Source organism: Octopus bimaculoides, chromosome 5 (assembly GCF_046866305.1).
Source record: "Octopus bimaculoides isolate indiv1 chromosome 5, ASM4686630v1, whole genome shotgun sequence".
Lineage (NCBI taxonomy): Eukaryota > Metazoa > Mollusca > Cephalopoda > Octopoda > Octopodidae > Octopus > Octopus bimaculoides.
In genome coordinates, this window is record NC_142932.1 from 14086669 (window position 1) to 14112574 (window position 25906).

A 25906-nucleotide genomic window follows, 5' to 3' on the forward strand; every position below is an offset into this window, starting at 1 on the left:
ACATGAAGCATCGTAAGAAATGGCTTAGCCCCGGTAAACAAGCGACACCTCGCATGAAACAAGATCTTCATCCACGTAAAACGATGTTGTGCGTATGGTGGGACTGAGAAGGGATTATCCATTACGAATTGCTTGAACGGAACCAAACAATCAACGCGGAACTCTATGTTCAACAGATGGAACGACTCAATACGGCTATTCAAGAGAAAAGGCCTAATCGACAGCATGGAGTTCTGCTGCTGCACGACAACGCCCGCCTTCATATCGCCAATATGACCAAGGAAGCCATTCAAATGCATGGCTGGGAAATGCTGCAACACCCGCTTTATTCTCCTGATTTGGCACCAACGGATTTCCACCTCTTTCGATCTCTTTCAAATGCTATGCGCGGAGTATCGTTCAAAACTGATGCAGAATTGAGAGCTTGGTTGGATTAATTTTTCGAGTCAAAATCGAGTGATTTCTACCAACGTGGTATTGAAAATCTTGTTGAACGTTGGGAAGAAGTTGTAAACAACAAGAGTGAATACATTATTGATTAATTAGTTATTTTTTTATTAAACCTTTTAAAAAAAAAAAACGGCAAGAACTTAGTTGCCAACCTAATATATGTCTGTATGAGGTTAAGAGGTTAAACAACCATCTAAGGGGTATTAAATATTCAATATACTACTGTATGTGTACTAACGTACTTTTTAACCAAATACTTATTATTGCATGATAATATTCCAATTGAATACTAGGTATGGGTGGGGGTAAATTGGAAATTCACCCAGGATTTATAAGGCGCCTAATATATATATATATATATATATATATATATATATATATATATATATATATATATATATTCGAATAATCTGGGAAAATGAGTTTCCAAATCGATCAGGTACACCCCTTTAGCATTACATGCATTTTAATATGGAGAATATATACCATGTATTCCACATCAGCATATCGTGCAGTGAGGTCATGATTATAATATATTTATATATATTTATATCGAAATATACAAAATATATAACAGAAAATTGATAATAGTTCAGTTATTGAGATTTCAATCAGTAAATTTGTGGGTATTCCATCTCAGATAATGCAAAAAGAACATAACGAGTATTTATGATGGAAAACTTGTATTTATATGCACATCAAGAAATAATACTTAAGGATAAAACCAGTACAATAGCAAGGCATAAAATATAGTACCTTAATTAGCTCTTACTTGAGTTAAAATTAAATTTAGAAAGGAACTACACGTGTTTCTGTATTGGAAGATCAGAATATATGTAATCATCAGATTTATAATTCTACCAACACATCTTCAGGCACAATTTTTTAAAATAACGTTCATCTATTTTAAATCATCATAAAAATTAAGTATTAAATTAATATTAAAGATTAAAAAGAAACATTACAAAATTAAAAAGTAAAAATTACAAATTATAAATTTTAAATACATATATCAAACTTAGAACGTCAAATATAGATTGTCAAATATTAAATTATAAATCAGAATGAAGGGGTCTGTAATTAAATGTAAAACAATAATGATACATATCCACTTGTGATAGGGTCAAGATGTCATTCAAAATGGCGATTAGAGGAAGTGAATATAGCAGAGCACTATGGAAATTCATAGGTGATTAGTTCTAAGGGGTTTAGAACTAATCACCTATATTTATATATATACATATATATATATTCATATATATATGTACATATATATAAATATATACACACACATGTATGTATATATATATGTATATACATACATATATATACATACATACATATATATGCAAATATATATACATATATACATACATACATATATATACAAATATATATACATACATATATATACATACATACATATATATACAAATATATATACATATATATATATATATACAAATATATATACATATATATATACAAATATATATACATATATATATACAAATATATATACATATATATATACAAATATATATACATATATATATATATATATATACAAATATATATACATATATATATACAAATATATATACATATATATATATACAAATATATATACATATATATATATATATACAAATATATATACATATATATATATATACAAATATATATACATATATATATACAAATATATATACATATATATATATATATACAAATATATATACATATATATATACAAATATATATACATATATATATACAAATATATATACATATATATATACAAATATATATACATATATATATACAAATATATATACATATATATATATACAAATATATATACATATATATATATATATATACAAATATATATACATTTTTTTTTTTTTTTTTTCATTTCAAAGTTTCAGCTCAGAGCCGCGGCCATGCTGATGCACCACCGTGTTGCTACACTGTTATTACAGGGAGCCTCTTACAATATGTGGCACTTGGTGAAGAATGGAGTTTGATTTAGCAACTCTCATTTGCACCTCCTGCCGTGAGGTAGGTTCATCTGGGACTCTCGATAGGAAGAGGTCCAGCTTTGATTTAAAAACTCCTACATCTACTTTGTGCAGATTCCTCAGGCTCTTTGGGAGATTATTAAAAAGCTGTGGGCCCCTGAATCCCAAGCTGTTGCAGTAACTAGTCCTGAAGCGTGATGGCATTGCTGGGATCTTTGGCACTATGCAGTGCCGTCCCGTTCTGGTATTGGTGTAGCTTTCAATGCCAAAATTTGGCACAATTCCTTCCAGGATCTTCCAGATGTATATTACTGCATACCTCTCCCGCCTTCTCTCCAGGGAGTAGAGTCTTAGCTGTTTCAGCCTTTCCCAGTAGCTGACCAGTTGCAAAGAGACAATCTTCTTTGTGAATCTCCTCTGGATTGCTTCAAGGTCTGCTGTTAATTTCAGACTGGTGGGTGACCACAGCTGTGAGCAGTAATCCAGGCGGCTGAGGACAAATGTCCTCCAGAGTATCATCATGGTTTCCTTATCTCTGGTTCTGAATGTTCTCAGGATCCATCCAGCCAATCGTCTGCACTTTGTTGCCATTCTGGTAATGTGCACTTGGAAAGAGGTATCATCACTCATGTCGATACCCAGGTCTTTCACTGATTTAGGCTCTGGGATTGAAATTCCCTGTGGACCAGTGTACTCTGTAAGTTTAATATTCAGTTTTGGACGTTGGTACCGCAGGGCTTGGAATTTTTCAGCATTAAACTGCATATTATTGTCCTCAGCCCATCTGTAAACTGAGTCCAATTCCTGCTGCAGGTGTGCAACATCACTGGAGTTCTGTATTTTCTGCGAGACTTTTGTATCGTCTGCGTAGCTTGCAAGAGTGGCTATCCGGGCACTTGAAGGCATATCTGAGAGAGCGACTATAAAAAGCAATGGTCCCAAGACAGTGCCCTGTGGAACACCGCTCATTATTTGTGTTCTCACAGAGGTGGCTCCATTAGCCACTACTGCCTGACTTCTATCTTTCAGAAAGTCATGTAACCACTCTCCAAGTTTTCCAGCTATGCCAAGATCACGCAGTTTGTGGCATATCACACCATGATCCACTTTGTCAAAAGCTTTTGCAAAATCAAGGTATATTACGTCCACATTTGAGTTGTTGAGTAACTGCCTCAACACCCAGTCGTAATGTTGTAAGAGCTGGGTCAGGCAGCTCCTACCTGGTCGAAAGCCATGTTGGGTATCACTCAGCAATTTATTTTCTTCAAGGAAAGCGATCAGTTTTCCTCTGATTATCCTTTTCATGACTTTGCTGATGTGTGAAGTCAGAGAGATAGGCCTATAGTTTTTGGCATCTGCTCTGCTTCCCCCTTTATGGATTGGGCATATTATTCCCTCCTTCAGCTTGCTTGGCAGTCTTCCGTTTGCGAGAAAGCTCTGGAAGAGGATCTGGAGGGGTTTTGCCAGGGCATGCTTACACGATTTAAGGAGGATTGCTGGGAAACCATCAGGGCCAGCAGTTGAGTTTGTGTCCACTTCATGTATAGCTAGTAGTACATCTTCTTCGCTAATGTTGATGTATTCCATCGTAACTGCCTCACTGGTTATAGGGGAGGTAGCAAAGAAGTCCACTGGTTTGTTCACTTGTCTGTGCTCCAATGGAGTGGTGAAGACACTTTTGAATTGCTCATTCAGTACCTCACTGATCCTAGTTGGACTGTCTGTGAGGGAGCCATCCTTTTCGAAGAGGGGTCCAATCTTGCAGCGTACTGAGGCTGTTTCTTTTGCATAATGAAAGAAGGCCTTTGGGTTTGACTTAATGTTTTTTATAACCCAGGCTTCTTTGTCTGCTCTCTCCTTCACATAGGATTGTTGCAGCCTTTTTTCGATCTCCATCAGTGTCGTTTTTAGGCGGGACCTTTGGCCATTCTTGGGATGCTGGTTGAGTCGATTTGCAACTTTTGTCCGTCGTCTCATGAGGATCTTCCTCTCCCTTGGAATCTTGTTCCTATTTGTTTTGGCCTTGTGCTCTGGGACATATTTCTGGCTTATGGCTTGCACAATAGACATGAAACATTCTAGTTTCATGTCAATGTCTGGTGTGGAGAGACATTTTGGACAATCCTCTCTGAGGATCTCTTTCTGAATCGATTTCCAGTCCGCTTTGTGGAAGTTCAGATTGGAGAGATTTTGGGTGCTTCCTTTAGGCTGTATGTCAAATATATATACATATATACAAATATATATACATATATACAAATATATATACATATATATATACAAATATATATACATATATATATATATATACAAATATATATACATATATATATATATATATATACAAATATATATACATATATATATACAAATATATATACATATATATATATATATATATACAAATATATATACATATATATATATATACAAATATATATACATATATATATATATATACAAATATATATACATATATATATATATATACAAATATATATACATATATATATATATACACATATATATACATATATATATATATACTAATATATATACATATATATATATATACAAATATATATACATATGTATACAAATACTAATATATATACATATATATATATATATATACAAATATATATACATATATATACAAATATATATACATATATATACAAATATATATACATATATATATATATATACAAATATATATACATATATATATATACAAATATATATACATATATATATATATACAAATATATATACATATATATATATATACAAATATATATACATATATATACAAATATATATACATATATATATATATACAAATATATATACATATATATATATATATACAAATATATATACATATATATATATACAAATATATATACATATATATATATATATACAAATATATATACATATATATATATATATATATACAAATATATATACATATATATATATATATATATATATATACAAATATATATACAAATATATATACATATATATATATATATATATACAAATATATATATATATATATATATATACAAATATATATACATATATATATATATATATACAAATATATATACATATATATATATATATATACAAATATATATACATATATATACAAATATATATACATATATATATATATATGCATACAAATATATATACATATATATATATATACAAATATATATACATATACAAATATGTATACATATATATATATACAAATATGTATACAAATATATATACATATATATATATATATATATATATATATATATATACAAATATATATATATATATACAAATATATATACATATATATATATATATATATACAAATATATATACATATATATATATATATATATATATATATATATATATATATATACAAATATATATACATATATATATATATATATATATATATATATATATATATATATATATATATATATATATATATATATATACAAATATATATACATATATATATATATATATACAAATATATATACATATATATATATATATACAAATATATATACATATATATACAAATATATATACATATATATATATATGCATACAAATATATATACATATATATATATACAAATATATATACATATACAAATATGTATACATATATATATACAAATATGTATACATATATACATATAAATGCACACACATATATATACTCACACATATCTATACACACACACATAAATGTATATATATATATATATATATATATATATATATATATATATATATATATATATATATATATATATATATATATATATATATATATATATATATATATATATTATATGAGAAGGGGTGACCACTAAATGGACATCCATTATGCTAGAAATAGACCATCTAATGTCAAACCACAAAAGAAAAGATTGTTCTCTAGGGAAATTCAGCACACACCAGAACATGAACGGGCAAGATAAATGAAAATATACAAAATAAAAAATTAATCGTAGACCAGGTTTCGCCATCAATACATTAACGTAATTTTTACTTACATAACAACATCTGTGGCTCTTCAGTACGACCGTTCTAATTCAATATAATTTGCAGAACAATACACGAGTCGTCTACATAAAATTAGACATGTGTACAGTTCTATTGATTACACTGGGTTATTTTCAAAAGTTTCTGTTCTGGTGCGCTAAATACCGGAAACAATTCTGCAGAAGATAATTCACTGCAGTGACCATCGCCGGTTATAGTACAATTATTAATATTTAAAGAAGAAGGGTGCTAAATTGGATATTAATTTAATTAACATCAATTTAAAACCAGACTTTTAAAAATAACCCCAATGTAATCGGTAGAACTGTACACATGTCTAATTTTATGTGGTCCACTCGTGCATTGAATTAGAACGGTCGTACTGAAGAGTCACGGATGTTGTTACATAAGTAAAAATTACGTTAATGCATTGATGGTCTCCGATTAATTTTTTTATTTTATATATTTTTATTTGTCTTGCACGTTCATGTTCTGGTGTGAAAATTTCTTTCCAATTGGTTATCCTGGAAGTTTCGACCTTCACCTATTTATGTTTGCCATTTTCTGAAAGTTATGAGCAAACAAAGTCGACTAGAGTGGATAAACAATCTGTTCTTCCTCCCACCGCCCGAAAATATTTCTTTTGCAACAAATTCCAATATAGTTGGAATCTACACCATCTGAAATGTATACGTAGAAAATTTCATCAAAAACTATCGATTTTTCTGAAAGTCAGGAGGAAACAAATTCAATGATGGTGCACTTGCGCAGGTATGCCGCCATCATAATTTATAAACCTGATCTAGTAAATTCCTATATGTATTTTTTTTCAAATTGAAGTTTTTATTCTCTCATCAATGCTTCTATATTTTTTTTAGCTTTCACCTGATCTCAGTTTCATAATTTCTACTTCGTTTTTCCTTTTATCCAGCGACAGTTTTTGTCGTAGTTATTTTTTTCTTTTACTCTGGTTTTCAGTGACAATTTAAAGCAATAATTTTGAAAAGATCAGTAGAGTCGAGATAATCTAACGTTCTTTAATCCATATTGTCTTTCAGCAGATAACCAAAAAGTGAAAATTCTAAAGCTAAAGTTTTAATTCCGGATTTCTGCGTCTTTGCACATTATCAGTAGTAAGTATTCATTTTACACACAAGTAGCAAGTATTCATTATCAATCACATTCATAGACAAGTTTCGTCTCTATTTTTAAAGAAAAACTGATTCACAAATCACTGGTGTTGCAAATAGCCGGCAGGCCAGGTAAAAATGCATTATCAGTAACGGAAGCAGTATTAGTTCAAGAATAACATTCTAGATATCTTACTTCACGTGAATATACTGTAGAAAGCCACAATAGTGCTGTATTCGTCTTGAGAAAGCATTTCGTAAGACGTATTGTACTATAACATAAAGAAAAAAAGACATATCACTGAAACCGCCGTCTCTTTTTAAATGAAAATAGTTTGGTGACAGTGGTCTTACCGTATAGAATTGAACCATCAATGTTTTGGATTGAGTACAGGCGCATGGGGTTAGTGTGTAGCACAGGCATGGGTATGTAGTAAGTTTGCTTTCCAACCACATGGTTTCGGGTTCAGTCTTACAGCATAACACCATGGGCAAGTGTCTACTATAGCTTCACGCCAACTAAGGCTTTCATTGGATTTGGTTGACGGAAACTGAAAGAAGCCTGTCGTATGTGTGTGTGCGTTTCTATGTTTGTGGTCCTCCATCATTACCTGACTACCGGTATCGGTGTGCTTACGTCCCCGTAAACTAGCGGTTCGGCAAAAAGACACCAATACAATAAGCATCAGGCTTAGAAAAAAAGTTCTGAGGTCAATCTGTACAACTCATCCTTTTAGGCGGTGCCCCAGCATGACCCCAGTTCAATAACTGAACTAAGATATATATATATATATATATATATATATATATATATCATAAATATATAGGGATTGACAGTAACCTGCTTCTCCAACATACTGAGAATTCAGAAATAGCAGTCAAAGAACTACTGATTTCAAAACTACAAATTATTACTCTAGATATACGTTAATTTTGACCATGTGAGTTATTTAGACATTAACAAATTTATTAGAATATTTAGCTGAAGATCAGAATAGAGTATTATTTACTCTTAACTGTGAAACAATTGTACTAAATTAACTAAAGGCAAGTGTTTTTTTACTCTTCTCTACTGTTTTTTGTTCTGTGTGTATCAAAAATATCGCTATCAATCTAGAGTAATAATTTGTAGTTTTGAAATCAGTAGTTCTTTGACTGCTATTTCTGAATTCTCAGTATGTTGGAGAAGCAGGTTACTGTCAATCCCTATATATTTATGATTATAAATGTTTTTTACCGAAGAAGGTTTTTTCATACTGAGCTACCCGGCAGAATTGTTAATTATTAATTTTATTACTAATTGATGATTCCCTGCCCTGCATATCTATATATATATATATATATATATATATACTTTTACTCGTTTCAGTCATTTGACTGCGGCCATGCTGGAGCACCACCTTTCGTCGAGAAAACCGACCCCAGGACTTATTCTTTTGTAAGCCTAGTACTTATTCTATCGGTCTCTTTTTGCCGAACCGGTAGGTTACGGGGACGTAAACACGCCAGCATCGGTTGTCAAGCGATGGTGGGGGGACAAACACAGACACACAAACATATATATATATATATATATATATATATATATACGACGGGCTTCTTTCAGTTTCCGTCTACCAAATCCACTCACAAGGCTTTGGTCGGCCCGAGGCGAAAGTAGAAGACACTTGCCCAAGGTACCACGCAGTGGGAATGAACCCGGAGCCATGTGGTTGGTAAGCAAGCTACTTACCACACAGCCACTCCTGCACCTATATATATATATATATTAGTTAAAATTTTCAGTTATGCCCTTCACCGAAATTTTCGGCTTTGTGTCTAATATAAAAACTATATATACAATCTCTATAATATAAATAATACTATTTTGATCAAGGGAGTGAACTCTTATTACTTGATTGAAGTTATGTCCCTTGAACTTTTAGACCTCTTTGTTATATGACTTTTTTCCTTACAGTTTAGGTGTTTCAGTTATTGGAATGTGGTCATGCTGGAGCACCGCCTTTAGTCGAACGAATTGACCCCAGACTTATTCTTTGTAAGCCTAGTACTTTTTCTATCGGTCACTTTTGCTGAACCGCTAAGTTACGGGGACCTAAACACACCAACATCGGTTGTCAAGCGATGGTGGAGGAGAAACACACACACACACACACACACACACACACACATATATATATACGACGAGCTTCTTTCAGTTTCCGTCTACCAAATCCACACGCACACACACACACACATATATATATGAATGCGCGCGCGTGTGTGTGTGTGTGTGTGTGTGTGCGTGTCTGCGTGTGTGTATGTGTGCGACGAGCTTCTTTCAGTTTCCGTCTACCAAATCCACTCACAAGGTCTTGGTCAGCCTGAGGTTATAGTATTAAAATTTCAAGCTATTATTATTTAGGTCACACATTGATTGCAATATTTCCTGTGGCTTAAATCTCATTTGGCTCCGTCACTCAGTAATTTCCGGTCCTACCGTGATGCTTACTTAATTAGCCTATTTTTAAAAGCTAGAATTTTATAAATAATTACAGTAAAAGAAGATGTGTTAATAATAAAATTTTAAATACTGGAGGTAGCTGTTAAGATGTTGGCAGATATACAGGTAGTAACAACCGCAACATGCAAATGGTTTCTATGGTGATATACTGTAGCACTTTTAGTGGTTATTGTGACACAACAAGTGACTTCCAGTGACACGTCTAATGTATTGCTGGTGTACTTTCTGTAACGGCATTTATCAAGGAGGAGAAGGGGGAGAAAGAAGAAGGAAGAGAAGGAGAAGGAAGAGAAGGAGAAAGAAGAAGGAGAAGGAAGAAAAAGAAGAAGGAGAAGGAGAAGAAAGAAGGAGAAAAAGGAAGAAGGAGAAGAAGAAGAAGGAGAAAGAAGGAGAAGAAGAAGAAGAAGAAGAAGAAGAAGAAGAAGAAAGAAGAAGGAGGAGAAGGAGAAAGAAGAAGAAGGAGAAGAAGAAGAAGAAGAAGAAAGAAGAAGGAGGAGAAGGAGAAAGAAGAAGGAGAAAGAAGAAGAAAGAAGAAAAGGAGAAAGAAGAAAAGAAGAAGAAAGAAGAAGGAAGAAGAAATAAGAAGAAGAAGGAAGTGAAAGAAGAAGAAGGAAGAGAAAGAAGAGGAAGAAGAAGAAGAAGAAGAAGGAAGAAGAAAGAAGAAAGAAGGAAGAAGGAAGAAGTAGAAGAAGAGGAAGAAGAAGGAAGAAGAAGAAAGAAGAAGAAGAAGAAGAAGAAGAAGAAGAAGGAAGAAGAAGAAAGAGGAAGAAGAAGAAAGAGGAAGAAGAAGAAGAAAGAAGAAGAAGAAGAAGAAGAAAGAAGAGGAAGAAGAAGAAGGAAGAAGAAGAAGAAAGAAGAAGAGGAAGAAGAAAAAGAGGGAGGAGAAGAAGAAGAAAAGGAGAAAGAAGAAGAGGAGAAAGATAAAGAAGAAGAGGAGAAAGAAGGAAGAAGGGAGAAAGATGAGGAGAAAAAGAGGTGATGATGGAGTGAGTGATGGGTACGTCCTTCATGTGACATGGTTTACTCCAAAACGCAATTAACTAGTGATTGAATCTTGTTAAAAATTTTAATTAAAATTTCTTACATAGCTTTGTGGTAAGAAGGTTGCTTCCCGACTGCATGGTTCTGGGTTCAGTCCTACTACATGGCACCTAAGGCAAGTGTCTTCCACTCGTTGTTATCATGCAAAAGTGTCGTAAGTCCCAAACGTCTGCTTTTTCAGAAAACGAAAAAATAGTTTTACCATTCCATTTCTTTTTACATCAGCTTAACAATAATACTTTGTTGTGTGCATAAAATCGTAACTCCATGCATGTATGATATTTTTAGTCAGAAATATTTTTGCAAAACTGTCGTATGTGGGGCTTACTACACCTTTGAAAAATGCTAAACCGTTGTACTACAATTTGACAATTTTTTTATCTGAAGCAGCTGGAGATACGACAGTTTGACAAAAAGAACCGGCTACTGCAAGCAAAATTAAATATTGGTAAAAAAAAAACGCATTTGACCAAATTTGGACATACAATTTAACATAATAGCAACGAACTATAGTCCTGGTCTGATCAAAGCCTTATGACTAGATTTAGTATACAGAAAGAAGCTCGTCGCATATATATATATATATATATATATATATATATACGTGTGTGTGTTCTACCATCGCTTGACAACCGATGTTAGTTTGTTTACGTTCCCATAACTTAACAATTCGGTAAAAGAGAACGATAGCATAAGTACTAAACTTTAAAATAAGTAGTAAGGTAGATTTATTTGACTAAACCTTTCAGGGCGGTGCTCCAGCGTGGTCGCAACCCAATGGCTGAAACCAGTTTATATATATATATATAGGGAGTTCAAAGAAGAAAAACGACGAAAAAAAAAACAACAAAAAACAACAACGCGTGGACGTGATACAGATATTGTGTTACTGGACGCTCAGGAAAGGAAAGAATATATATATGTATATATATGTATATATACCCGCACACACTTTCAGCGTAAAAGAGAGTGTCGATGGCTTAAATTTGTTTAAAGTGGATCTCAGCTTACCAGAAAGTGACCTATCACTCTTGATTTTATGACTTCCTCTGCGGCACATATAGAACGAGTTACGTAGGATCCAGTTATGAAACTGCAATAGAATGCCACTGACCCAGTTATAGTTTGGAGTGGCTCTTTCTGTAGCATGTCCGTCATGCATAGCCCTTTTAATCCATTGATTTCAAGCGCTGAGATCTGTTGTAATCATCATCCGTTTGTTCCACCGTTGGGGGTCTTTGGCAGTTGTTCATGCTTCGCCCTTACCCCCTATCAGGAGTTTAGAACTTCTGACGGTATCGCTCTCAAAGTCATTGGTCCATGCAAGCTCCTCCAACACGACAAGCAACGACCATCAAAGGAGAATACTGTGACCAACAGCAAAGTCCTGGACAGAGCCAACAGTCAACGCACCGAATTACTGATCATGAAACACTGTCTTCGATGGTCAGGACATGTAGCAAGAATGGAAAAAAAAAAAAACAAGGATCCCACGCGATGTCTTATTCAGGAAGCTCACTTCAAGGAAAAGACCACGGAGTTGCTCTCTTCGAAGATACAAGGACCTACTCAAAACGACATTAAAGCTGGAATGGAGCCTAAATCATTTGAAACGCAAGCCCAAGACCGTACGAACTGGTAGTGTTCTATCACTATTGGAACCAAATCTTCGAAGCCTCCAGAAGAGAAAACGAAGAAATCAGACAAGAGAGAAAAGGTCCACAAAATCAACCTCGTCTTCCACCAACATTACCATACGATCAATACCATCGACTCTTCTATGCAAGGATTGGTCTAATTAGTCATCAACGCCATTACCATAAGAGGAGCGATCATCAAAAGAGAAACAAAATTTTCGGATACGAGATAAAGCCGACGACGATTTATAAATACAATTATGTAACATACTTAATGTAAATACATTGCTGAAAGGAAATTTACTGCGGTATTCGCCTAGGGATAACACCTCCCATAGACATGAAGTGTTTCAAAACACAATATATATTGGAAGAAGACGGAAATCATCCAAGCAGCGGCGAGCGAGAACGCCAGATGCATTTCTTTCTGGTTGGGCATTATCAATAGCGTGTACTCACCTATTGACAAAGCCCTTTAATACTGGTTCTTTTGCATGCATGAACTCACACACCGAGCCAGTCAATGTATGGGTAATAATCATTCATAGACCAGAGAAAGACGGTTCTGTAACTTCTTGCAATATAGTGAACAGGTGCACTGTGTGCCACACGTCAGGTGTCAAAGTGATCACCGAGCAACGTGAGACGAAGTGGTTTGCTCAAGAACACAGCGCATCGCGCTGAATATTGTCTAGTGCAATATTCAGCGCGAAACCGACGGTAACATTCTTTTCGAGGCCAGTCGATTAAATCGACCCCAGTACGCAACTAATACTTAATTTATCGACGTTGAAAGGCTGAAAGGCAAAGTCGACCTCAGCTGAATTTGAATTCAGAACGTAAAGACAGACGAAATACCGCTATGCACATCGCCCGGCGTGCTAACGTTTCTGCCATCTCGCCGCATCCCGATGGTAACATTCTTTTCTATTCTAGGTACAAGGCCCGACATTTTTGGGGAGGGACCAGTCGATCAGATCGACTCCAGTACGCAACTGGTACTTAATTTATCGACCCCGAAAGTATGAAAGGCAAAGTTGACCTCAGCGGAATTTGAACTGAGAATGTAAAGACATAGGAAATACCGCTGAACATTTTACCCGGCGTACTAACGTTTCTGCCAGCTAGCCACCTTCAGAAATAAATGTATTAAATGTACATGTATTTATGTATGTATAAATAAATAAATAAATAAATATATGTATGTATATAAGTTGTTGATGTCATCATAACTTCATAAACTTTCCAGAGAACATGAATAATTTGTTTTTGGAACAGTGGAACTCGAAACACATAAATCTATAAATAGTATATAAACACTGGATTGAATAACACTGTTGAGTAGAAAAAGTCAAGGGTCAGCCTTATATAGAGCAATCTCTATAATAGGTAAATAAGTAAATCAAATCAGTATAAATTATTATGAACAAGGGAGACTACTCAGATCCACTTTTATATGAGTTATTTAACTTGTTTCCCATTCTGTAACATGTCTTCATTTAATCATCAGACTGTGACCGTTTTGGAGCAGCTACTTGAAAGTCGAACGGATTTGCTACAGTACTTATTCTTTGTAAGCCTAGTATTTATTCTGTCGGCCTCTTTTACCGAACCGCTAGGTTACAGGGACGTTAACACACCAACATCGGTTGTCAAGCGATGGAGTGGGGACAAACAGACACAAATATATACATATACATACAAATACACACACACACACTATATATATATATATATATATATATATATATATATATATACACACGACGAGTTTCTTTCAGTATTTTCCTAAGGTATCACACAATAGGAAGCAGCTTTGAAGGGTTTTGTCAAACAAATCGTTCCTAGTATCATATTCTGTCGGTTCTCTATGATCGAATATCTAAAGATACGGTGTGAGTTGGACTGACACATAGACAAATATATTCCGAGGTATTTAGTTCCATCAAAGATACAGTAGTATTAAATTTTAAACAAAACCGAATAAAGTGTCCGATGTGTTACATAAAGGTAAACAATTCCTTAAAATTTATCTCAGAGTAACGTCCCTTGATTTCTTCAACATAGTCATATAAATTTTGCTGTGTGTTTTTGGAGACGATATTGAATGAAATGGATGTAGTGATAGAAAAATGGACAAATTCCAAAACAGCTTATAGCTATGTCTCATTGCATTTCGAGGATCTTTTTGGTTTGATGGGAAACATTTTTCATTTATGTTTTATGTAGTGTTTTTGGTACCGAAACACTTTCAAACTTCGTATACTTGTATATTTTGTGTTATAGAACAGATAAAAATTTTTGTATTCGAAGTTATTTCATGTTAAAAATTGTCTTATTTCGATAATTTAAACTAATCACTGACGTCTAATTAGTTGAATATAGTTACTGCCGTGGCGATGTATATGGTATTAATCCCTGTTAGTTCTGACATTTCCGATTAACTAGACTGTTCGTAGACACGTGTGTTGTTTATTTTTTCAATTAGCGAAAAATTGTTACAAACACAGATACGCACAGTGTAATTTATTATATAAACAATATATGCGTATAAATTACCATTTTTCTGTAATTTTGTCTGCTTCAAAAGAAAACAAACCAAAAAACCGGATGAAATATGTCAACAGGGAATAACATTTTTCTCACCGGCAAAAAAATTATTGTTTACAAAACAGCAGTAACTGTATTCAGCTGAATAGACGTTAGTGATTGGTTGAAATTACAGAAATACGACAACTTTAACATAAGATAACTTGCGATGTACAATTTTTTGTTAAGAAGGTTAAGAGAAGAAGTTGTTTTGTATGACACATTCTACCAGTGTCCCAAGTTTGAAAGTGTTTCGTTAAGAAAACAAGTGTTGCCCGTCAAACCAAAAAGATCCCATTTGGAGTTCAAATCCTGCCAGTGTAGTAGACTTGGCCTCGTTCTTTCGGGATCGGTGAAGCGAATAGCAATTTTCCTGTTACTTGAACCTTGTGTACCAATAATAAATGGCTACTATCAAAGAAAATATATAAATAAAAAAATAAAATCTTAAAAACAATCGTTTAACCATAGAATAATGGGGTACACGTCTATATATACCTAAGCCTTTTTTGCAAACAAGAAAAATATTTGAAATTCGGGTTGAAATTTCTTTTGGGAATAGACGTCCGTTTGCTTGAACATTCAAGTTGTGTTGGCACTCCGTCGCTTACGACGTCGAGGGTTCCAGTTGATCCGATCAACAGAACAGCCTGCTCGTGAAATTAACGTGCAAGTGGCTGAGCACTCCACAGACACGTGTACCCTTAACGTAGTTCTCGGGGATATTCAGCGTGACACAGTGTGACAAGGCTGGTCCTTTGAATTACAGGCACAACAGAAACAGGAAGAAAGAGTGAGAGAAAGTTGTGGTGAAAGAGTACAGCAGGGTTCGCCACCATCCCCTGCCGTAGCCTCGTGGAGCTTTAAGTGTTTACGCTCAATAAACACTTACAACGCCCGGTCTGAGAATCGAAACCGCGATCCTATGACCGCAAGTCCGCTGCCCTAACCACTGGGTCATTGCGCCTCCACTGAACGTTCAAGGATACTAATAGAAATAGCAATTAAACGGGGAGTAGGAAGACGACTACATCAATGCCAGTTCTCGACTGTTCTGAAATGATGAAAGGTAAAGTCAGCTTTGGCGGGATTTGAATTCAGAACGTAAAACTGCCGTTAAGAAATGCCGTTAAGTATTTTGTCCGTTGAGCTAATGATTCTGACAGTTCGTCGCCTTAATAATCTTTTCTATTATAAGTTCAAGGCCTGAAATTTTGGGGTAGAGGACAAGTGGATTACATCGACCCCAGTTGTCGATTGGTACTTATTGTATTGATTCCAAAAGGGATGAAAAGCAAAGTCAACCTCGGTAGAAATTGAACTCAGAACGTTAAGTCGGACGAAATATCGCTAAGCATTTTGCGCGGAGCGGTAATGATTGTGCCAGCTCGCTGCTTGAATAATAATAATAATAATAATAATAATAATAATAATAATAATAATAATAATAACAATAACAATAATAATAATAATCTTTCCTACTATAGGCACAAGGCCTGAAAGTTTTGGGGAAGGGACCAGTCGATTTAATCGACCCCAGTGCGTATCTGGTACTTAATTTATCGACCCTGAAAGGGTGAAAGATAAAGTAGACCTCGGCAGAATTTGAACTCAGAACGTAGCGACAGACAAAATACCACTAAGCATTTCGCCAGGTGTACTAAGGATTCTGCCAGCTCACCGCCTTAATAATAATAATAATAATAATAATAATAATAATAATCCTTTCTACTATAGGCACAAGGCCTGAAATTTTGGGGGAAGGAGTAAGTCGATTACATCGGACCCCAGCGCCATTTGAACTCAGAACGTGAAGACAGGCGAAATACTGCTAAGTATTCCGTCCGGCGTGCTAACAATTCTACCAACTAGCCGCCTTAATAATAATGATGATAAAACCCTCCCCTAAAAATTTTCAGATCTTGTGTCTAGAGTAGAAATGAATGTCATTATTATTATTATTATTATTATTATTATCATCATCAAGGCGTCGAGATGGCAGAATCGTTAGCACGCCAGGCAAAATGTTTTGCAGTATTTCGTCCGACTTTACTTTCTGAGCTCAATGGAGTCGACTTTGTCTTTCATCATTCCGAGATCGATAGAATAAGTACCAATTAAACACTGGGGTCAATGTAATCGACTAGTCTCTTCCACCCAAAATTTCAGGCCTTGTGCCTATAGTAGAAAGAATTATTAAATCTCATTATTATTGAGTGAGAGAGCAATGCAAGCCATCAAAATGACACTGGGGTACAAGTATACCCATCGTGGCTACCTGTCTGACAAGAGTACACCAGGTACATGCATCACAACCATATGTGCGCGACACGGTGATCTGATATCAAGATAAGCAGTATATGACCTTGCATGTGAGGCTCAGTTAGAATTTTTTTCAGGTCGAGTAGCCCATCCAGCTCAAAAGGTCCCTGAATGTGGTTTGTTTAAGGATGTTGAACGAAACACCCATGTTTTCAGGCGTGAATTATTCAAACCCCAAAGAAACCCTCTCAGCACATGGCTATGGTGCTCCTCCACTACTTCTGCTCATAATCAGAGACGTACATATTGTCAGCCACTAAGGGACATGCTCAAGTGGTTAAGGTCAAGCAACTGACAAGCAAATCTGTGATACTAGGCAGAATATTTGCTGTAGCCTATCTTTTAAACCAAGACAAAACGTGTACATGATAACACTTCCAATCAGTTAAGATCAGAAGCCATGCGAGCCTCAGCCTGGTACTGCATCAGGGCATTTATCATCATCATCATCATCATTAAGGCGTCGTGCTTATTTGAAAGACAGGATGTGAAAATAGCGTTTCTGTCCGTGATGTTGCGTGTAACCGCGTTCGGCCACCAGCAGGGCACACCATAGCTATGGTTTTGCTGTCATCCATTCATTGCAAATAGGTAATAGGTGGATGAAACTTTAATATTTCTTTCATCGTTCATGGTGAATTTTTCATTTAGACAATAGAAGTTCTTAAAGATAACAAAACGATATGATACATATCGTGTGTGAACTATATATGCTGAAATAAGAGATATAATGAAATGATGCTACTTCTCCACATAAGTTTGCGCTTACAGACTGAGATGTTTTGGTTTTCAATATTTTATTATTTGTAACAATTATTGTGCCTAGCGAACTTATGCTCATTCGAATCCCAAGCGTACGGCACTCAGTCTCCCATCTGGAATACGGCTACATCAGACACTGAGCTATTTTTGGACACATTTAAAAATATGAAAAGCGCATCTTATACGCCGGTAAAGACGGTACCTTTCTCAACAGACGATAATACTGTATCTCTCAAAGAAATGTAGAAATAATCCAAAGATAACTATTCGAAAATAGAGATAACCAGAATGTGAATAATGAAAACAGAAATATTTTCTATAATAATAATAATAAGTGCCTTGGGAATGGTAAAGAAAATAGACAAATACATATTTCAAACCCCAGGTCTCACAAATATGCACATCTTACAGAAAATAACTCTGATGTATCACTGCACATAAATATTGCCGAAAGTATCGTCAAAGAGAGAGGAAATAAAGAAGTGAAACAAAATAATACGTGCTGCGCTCGGTAGTCAAGAGACAGTGAAAGTCTGCAATACTAATGAAACTATAGAGCAGCAGTAGCAGTAGTAGTAGTAGCAGCAGCAGCAGCAGTAGTAGTAGTAGAAGCAGTAGAGGTAATAATAACAAGAGCACTCAGAGAGCGCAAACCTCCACCAAAGCAACACCAACGTCCTCTCAACGATTAGCCAGAGATGATTTTTAAAATGAGAATATCTGAAATAAACTCGACTGCTCTCTCTCACAAATGAGAATACTAAAAATGAACCTGACCGCCCTCAAAAATTAAGTAAAAAAAACAGGAAAAATAATCCAGAATCCTTGGCCGGTACCGGATCGATCCCAAAATGTAATCAGTTCGAGCCAATCACGAGGCCTAACGTCCCTGAAAGTTTCATCCGAATCCATCCAGCGGTTCTTGAGATATCTTGTTCACAAACAAACAAACAAGCACGACTAAAACAATACCTCCGCCTTCGCTAAGGCGGAGGTAATAATAATCGTAGTAGGAATCCTTTCTACTAAAGGCACAAGGACTGAAATTTTGGGAGAAGGGGCTAGTCACTTACATCGATCCAAGTGCTCCACTGGTCCGTGTTTCATCGACCTCGAAAGGATAAAAAGCGAAGTCGACCTCGAAGGAATTTGAACTCACAACGTAAAGACGGACGAAATCCCGCTAAGCATTTTGCCCGGCATGCTAACGATTCTGCCAGTGATGATAATAGTTTCAAATTTGGTTCAAGGCCAAATAATAATACTGCATTACATTATCATATCAACCACGTGAACAATCGGTTTCATACAAGGAGTTGAGATGGTCCTAGCGATCATCAGGAAAAAGCTGAAAGGTAAAGTATGGTGTGAGTTCTTTGTTACTGGTCGTCTGAAAGTTTCACTTCTGGTCAGCGGGTCTTAACAGATAGTGTAAAAAGAATCGGAACAAAATAGTCCAAGTCAAAACCGAAGGAGAATTTTTTTTTAGTTCACTGGATTTATGCTCTTTGGCTTAAGAACAAAAGACCATCGCGGTATGGGAAATATTTGCTTGTAAGATGTGTTTGCAGCTGGGAGAGAGCTGGCTGGGAGAGAGCTGTGCAGAGTGGATGAAGAATGGTGGGAAGGGCAATTTTAAAACCATGTATGGTTGTGTTCATGTACGAGGGGGTGATGAAAAGTTCCTGGCTTTGGGTAAAAGAAAATACATAAGGATCAGTTAATTATGATTTTATTCAACTTATTCTCCTCTCAGATTCACACACTTATTGCAGTGGTCCTTCAGTTTTTCTAAGGCCCGTAAAAGAACTTGGAAAGTTGGGCTTCCAATCAAGGCTTTCGTGATATCCTTAAAGCCAGGAACTTTTCAGCACCCCACCACCACCACTACCGCACTTCATATATGTGTTTAAATCTCTCCATCTAAGTACCTGTCTAAATTGTAAGAGTGATGTTTTCTGCTCTTGCTCTCATGAACGCATATTTGTCCTAACATACTAGACGACCATACCATAAACTGGAGTACTCCCATCGCCCCACTCTTCTTGTGAAATCTAAAGAATCAATATAAGACTTGCCGTACTCAATAGCTTTTGGATTCAGAATGATACCCGTAACTCGAATGACATAACCTTGACAAACTGTGTTACACTGGTTCTACCTGAGAATAAAATTAGAGACGCACAAGAAATACTCAGCCACTAACACGTTAATACAGGAGTAATTCAGGTGATTGAACGACTGATTCTTCCCCGTGGAACGAAAGTGATCCACCAGGACCATTATCCCAACATATATATGCATATGTTACATGGTCGGGTCGTTGGTGACTAAACCGGCCTGCCTGGTGAAGAGGGTTGCTAGAAAACCAACAAGACTGAAAACAAGACCTGTTAAAAGGATGGATGTAGGCTCAACAGCTATCTAGCAATAGTACGGGCTATCAGAAATTCCGGGCTGGTGTCCGGCATGCTGGAAGACCACTGGGAGTGAGGCAAACCTCACCTTTTGTTACAGCATGTCTTTAGGAGAAGGTCATTCCGATAAAAATTTTAAAAAAAAACAGATATGCAGGGAATGGCATTAAACATTTCGGGGACCTTTTACTTGCGCTTGAGATCACGGTGCTACTACGTCCCTGAGCCTACGACCTATATTGGTACAGGATATCTTGTTCTGGTTTGTTTCTGGATCATGTTAGTAGGGAGGAGAGGGCCTGTGATAAGTTGTGCAAGCTTTATTGGACCTAAAACTTTAGATTGTGCAATCACCGGTTGAGCCAGAGGGCACCGTGGTGAGCATGTAAACAGCGGGCGCGAACACGAGTGAAGTCAACTGCGGGTGCGATAACCCAATACACAGGCATTGCTGGCATTTTGTACGAGCAATGGTCAGCGATGTTCTTCCTCGGTTACGAGTGGACAGCCTTCATCATCATCATCATCATATTTGCGCGCGTGCGCGTGTGATGGCGTACGCCTCAGTGGTTAGAGCGTCAGGCTAACAATCATAAAGAAATGAGTCCGATTTCCGGACCTGGCTATGTATAGTGTTCTTGAGCAAGACACTTTATTTCACGTTGCTCCAGTTCACTCATATTTAGAAATGAGTTGCGACGTCACTGGTGCCAAGCTGTATTGGGGTTTGCCTTTCTCTTGGATTACATCGGTGGCATGGAGAGGTGGGGCTGGTATTCAAGGTTGCTTATGGTCTACCATAAACAACCTTGACTGGATTTGTGGCTCGGGGGGTAAATTTCTAAGTGCAATCCCATGGTCATTCATGACCGAAAGGGGTCTTTACCATACCCTTTATATACAGGGTGTCCACAAAGTCTGGGTACATGGAGTAAATAAAATCATAACATAAACAATTAAATATAAGAAATAATAATTTCTTAAATTATGTGTTAATCCCCATGTACCCAGACTTTGTGGATACCTTGTATATATATATATGTATATATATATATATATATATATGTATAGTGGACGTCATAAGAATCTCTGAACTTTAAGTGAACGTAGAATAATTCTTTTTTGGAACGGTGGATCACGATGCACATAAAGCTATAAATAATAGCGTGTAACTATTGGGTTAAAAACCCCTTCAGACAGAATAAATAAATGACTGAAAACTCATGTTTGCAGGAGATATGGGTTCGCGTCCTACGAGAATCCTTCGACTATATCATATACATATTTGAGTTTGTGCACTGAGTACGAACTGACGAATTCTTCTCAAGCAACTCGAAGAATGGATTTTTTTTTAAATCCCGAAACTGGAACATTAAAAACCTAATTTCTAGTCTCTTCTACGACTTTGTCTGTTATTTGTTCGCAACACGGTGTTTTGTTTTATTTTATTCCGTTTTATTGTTTCCTCGTATAGCCATATGGTTTAACCAAAAACCCACCATTTGGCTCATATATATATATATATATATATATATATATCGAGAGAGAGAGAGAGCAATAAGAAAATGGAGGGGAATATGAGGTACTCATCAACTTGCAGACACTGTATTCCGTTCATTAATCTGTTTATTTTAACTTATATATATATATATATATATATATATATATATATATATATATATATATATATATATATATATATATATATATATATATACGTGTGTATATATGGCTGAGCATATATGCCTATACATTTTTGTGCATACACACATACATACAGTACGGACTAACGCCAGCTTTTCTTTCTACTGAGAACAAACAAAGCAGAATACATAAATAGTTGTTTCTAACTACATTCGTTCAATTTCCCCTTACCGTTTGTCTTATATATATATATATATATATGGAGAGAGAGAGATACATACCTGCGCGCGCAAGTATAAATCTAATCTTCAGGGATATCGCTTGCAGAAAACGGACATTAAAAATAGCTTTTAATTTGTTGAAATCATTAGTAGTTTCTCTATTTAAGTTGTTTTGATTGGCGACATTAGTAAACATTATCAAGAACGTCCCAGTGTACCTGCTGTTGGAAGTTTTCCAGTTTCTAGTGTGGTACTAACACATGTTTCAACTCAACTGATTCGGTTATTAATTATTTTCTCATGCGCGGACTCACACCGTCGAGCAGGCGATAAATCCCGGAGATCATAATCGGCGATCCGGTTTCAATTCTCACTTGGAGAAGTCATTTTTTAATTTCAAATAAGCAACAAACTGAGAAAGGAAATCGATATTCTATCTTCTCTCTTTTTCTTCTTTCATTCGTGGTAACAACTAAATTATTTAATTTGCTGTTGTTGCTGTTTAAACGCCAGGTTAACCTTTGAATAAGTAGATTTTGTCATAGATGAAAGGTGTTCCATCTGTGATCGTCTCGTCTTATTTTAAGATGTGTTGTTTTACTTGCTAAAAGACACCAGAGTATGATATCGATTATTTTTTTCGTTACTGTATTTAACATATCGAGCGACCACGCAAAGAAAGAAAGAAAGAGATAAAGAGAGAGAGAGAGAGAGAGAGAGAGAGAGAGAGAGAGAGACTACTTCGCTTACTTCGCTGGCGGCTGTTCTACAATGTAACCGGTAATGCGGACGTTCGGTCGGCAAGCGATAGAATTATTCAAGTTAACATAAGACGTGCGTGTGTGTGTGTGTGTGCGTGTGCGTGTGTGTGTGTGTGTGTGCGTGCGCGGAAGTGTGTGTATACAGGGTACAATGGGTAAATTGTCACCGTTTTATATCTAATTTCGCGCATGCGAAAAGTTTATTTTCGATTTTGACGATTACACAGTATAGTAGGGACAGTTGGGAACCGTCTGGGAGAAAAACAGGACCATGATGCAATTCACTCTGCCAGAAAGTTGAAAACGAAATTCTGTACTTTTTGGCATTCGCGCCGAAAGCTCCAATACGAACATTTCAGAGTGTTTGGGTGTGAATCTGAGGACAGTGCAATCTGAGGACATGTACCGAGAGTGATAAAAATCAAACATCCAGTCAACACCAATGTGATTGGAGTGATCACTAGTGATGACGACGTTATGCTTTCATTTATCTTCCCACAAGGCCTCAGACTCAACACAGAGGCCTAAATCAAGTGCCTGGAAGAGGTAGTACTGCCCTGGGTCAAGAGGGTGGCTGCTGGAAGATCCTACGTCAAGCAACAGGACTCTGCACCATGCCACACAAGCATGAGAACCCAATCATCACTGCCAGACAATTTCTGCGACCACACCACCCCTAACATCTGATCACCTAATTCCCTAGAACGTGAGAGGCGCAGTTGAGTGAGAGACCAACAAAATTCCTTGTAACACCAAAGATGAACTAAAGGCAAGGATTATGGCAGCATTCACCAACTTAAACAAAAAGACTGTCCAGAAGAGTTGCAGGAGATTCCGAAGTCGCCTGGAAGCCGTGATTGAAACCAATGGCGATTTTGTTGAATAAATTTACTCTTTAGTATTTCAAGATATATTTATGTAATTTTGGTAAATATATCTGTTAAAATGAGATGTCGGTGTTATTTTCATTTTTGCGTAATTTAGACGAGTTTATTCACCGCACCCTGTTTGGATGCTTGTATGTATAATGGACTCTCCTGTCGAAGACGACGTATGAACTTTTGCCTGAGTGGCTATGTGGTAAGTCGCTCGTTTACCAACCACATGGTTCTGGGTTCAGTCCCACTGCTTGGCACCTTGGGCAAGTGTCTTCTACTATAGCCTCGGGCCGACCAAAGCCTTGTGAATGGATTTGGTAGACGGAAACTGAAAGAAGCCCGCCGTATATATGTGTAAGTATGGTCCCAGGTTCAGTCCCACTGCGTGGCATCTTGGGCAAGTGTCTTCTACTATAGCCTCGGGCCGACCAAAGCCTTGTGAGTGGATTTGGTAGACGGAAACTGAAAGAAGCCTGTCGTATATATGTATATATATATATATGTATGTGTGTATGTGTTTGTATGTCTGTGTTTGTCCCCCCCAACATCGCTTGACAACCGATGCTGGTGTGTTTATGTCCCCGTAACTTAGCGGTTAGGCAAAAGAGAGAACGATAGAATAAGTACTAGGCTTACAAAGACCAAGTCCTGGGGTCGATTTGCTCGACTACAGGCGGTGCTCCAGCATGGCCGCAGTCAAATGACTGAAACATGTAAAAGAATAAAAGACCTGCACAAATGATTTGTTTATAGTGATCAAATGTTCGTTTCCCGCTTTAGCTGACTCCCTCCATCAAATTGACGTTGTCTGAACAAGTGCACAAGTGATCGCAGAGTAACGTGAAATGAAGTGTTTTTCTCAAGAATACAACGCACCACCCGGTCTAGGAATTGAAATCACGATCGCTAGATCGCGAGTGCAACACATTAACCATTAAACTATATGCCATTCCCCACTCACATATATTTGTACGGTTTCAAATCTGGGTATTCTCATCATTCGAACTTAACATTGAAAAATTGCAAGTACTGACTTCGATACAATGCACAAATGTCCCTAAATATTATAGTAAGTAGAATTGGATGTTGCGGCCTTTATACTGTCCCCAATTACAAGAAACACATTAAGGAATGAAATGATTGATGCCAGACGATAAACCTTGGTTCATCTAGATCTCGCGGCCAGTTTTAGGTCAACCACGGCAGACATTTTATAAACCTCAATATCCGATTCTTTAAAACCCAGACAACATCTCTGTTAGACAGGACAGATTAAACTCACAGTAAGACGCCTTATAGGCAGACATAATCCTTTTGATAGCAAACTGCTTGTGAACGCCCCTGGTTCAATGATATAAATTTTCTTATTTCTTTATTGCCGACAAGGGGCTAAACATAGAGGGGTCAAAAAAGGACAGACAAATGAATTAAGTCGATTACATCGACCCCA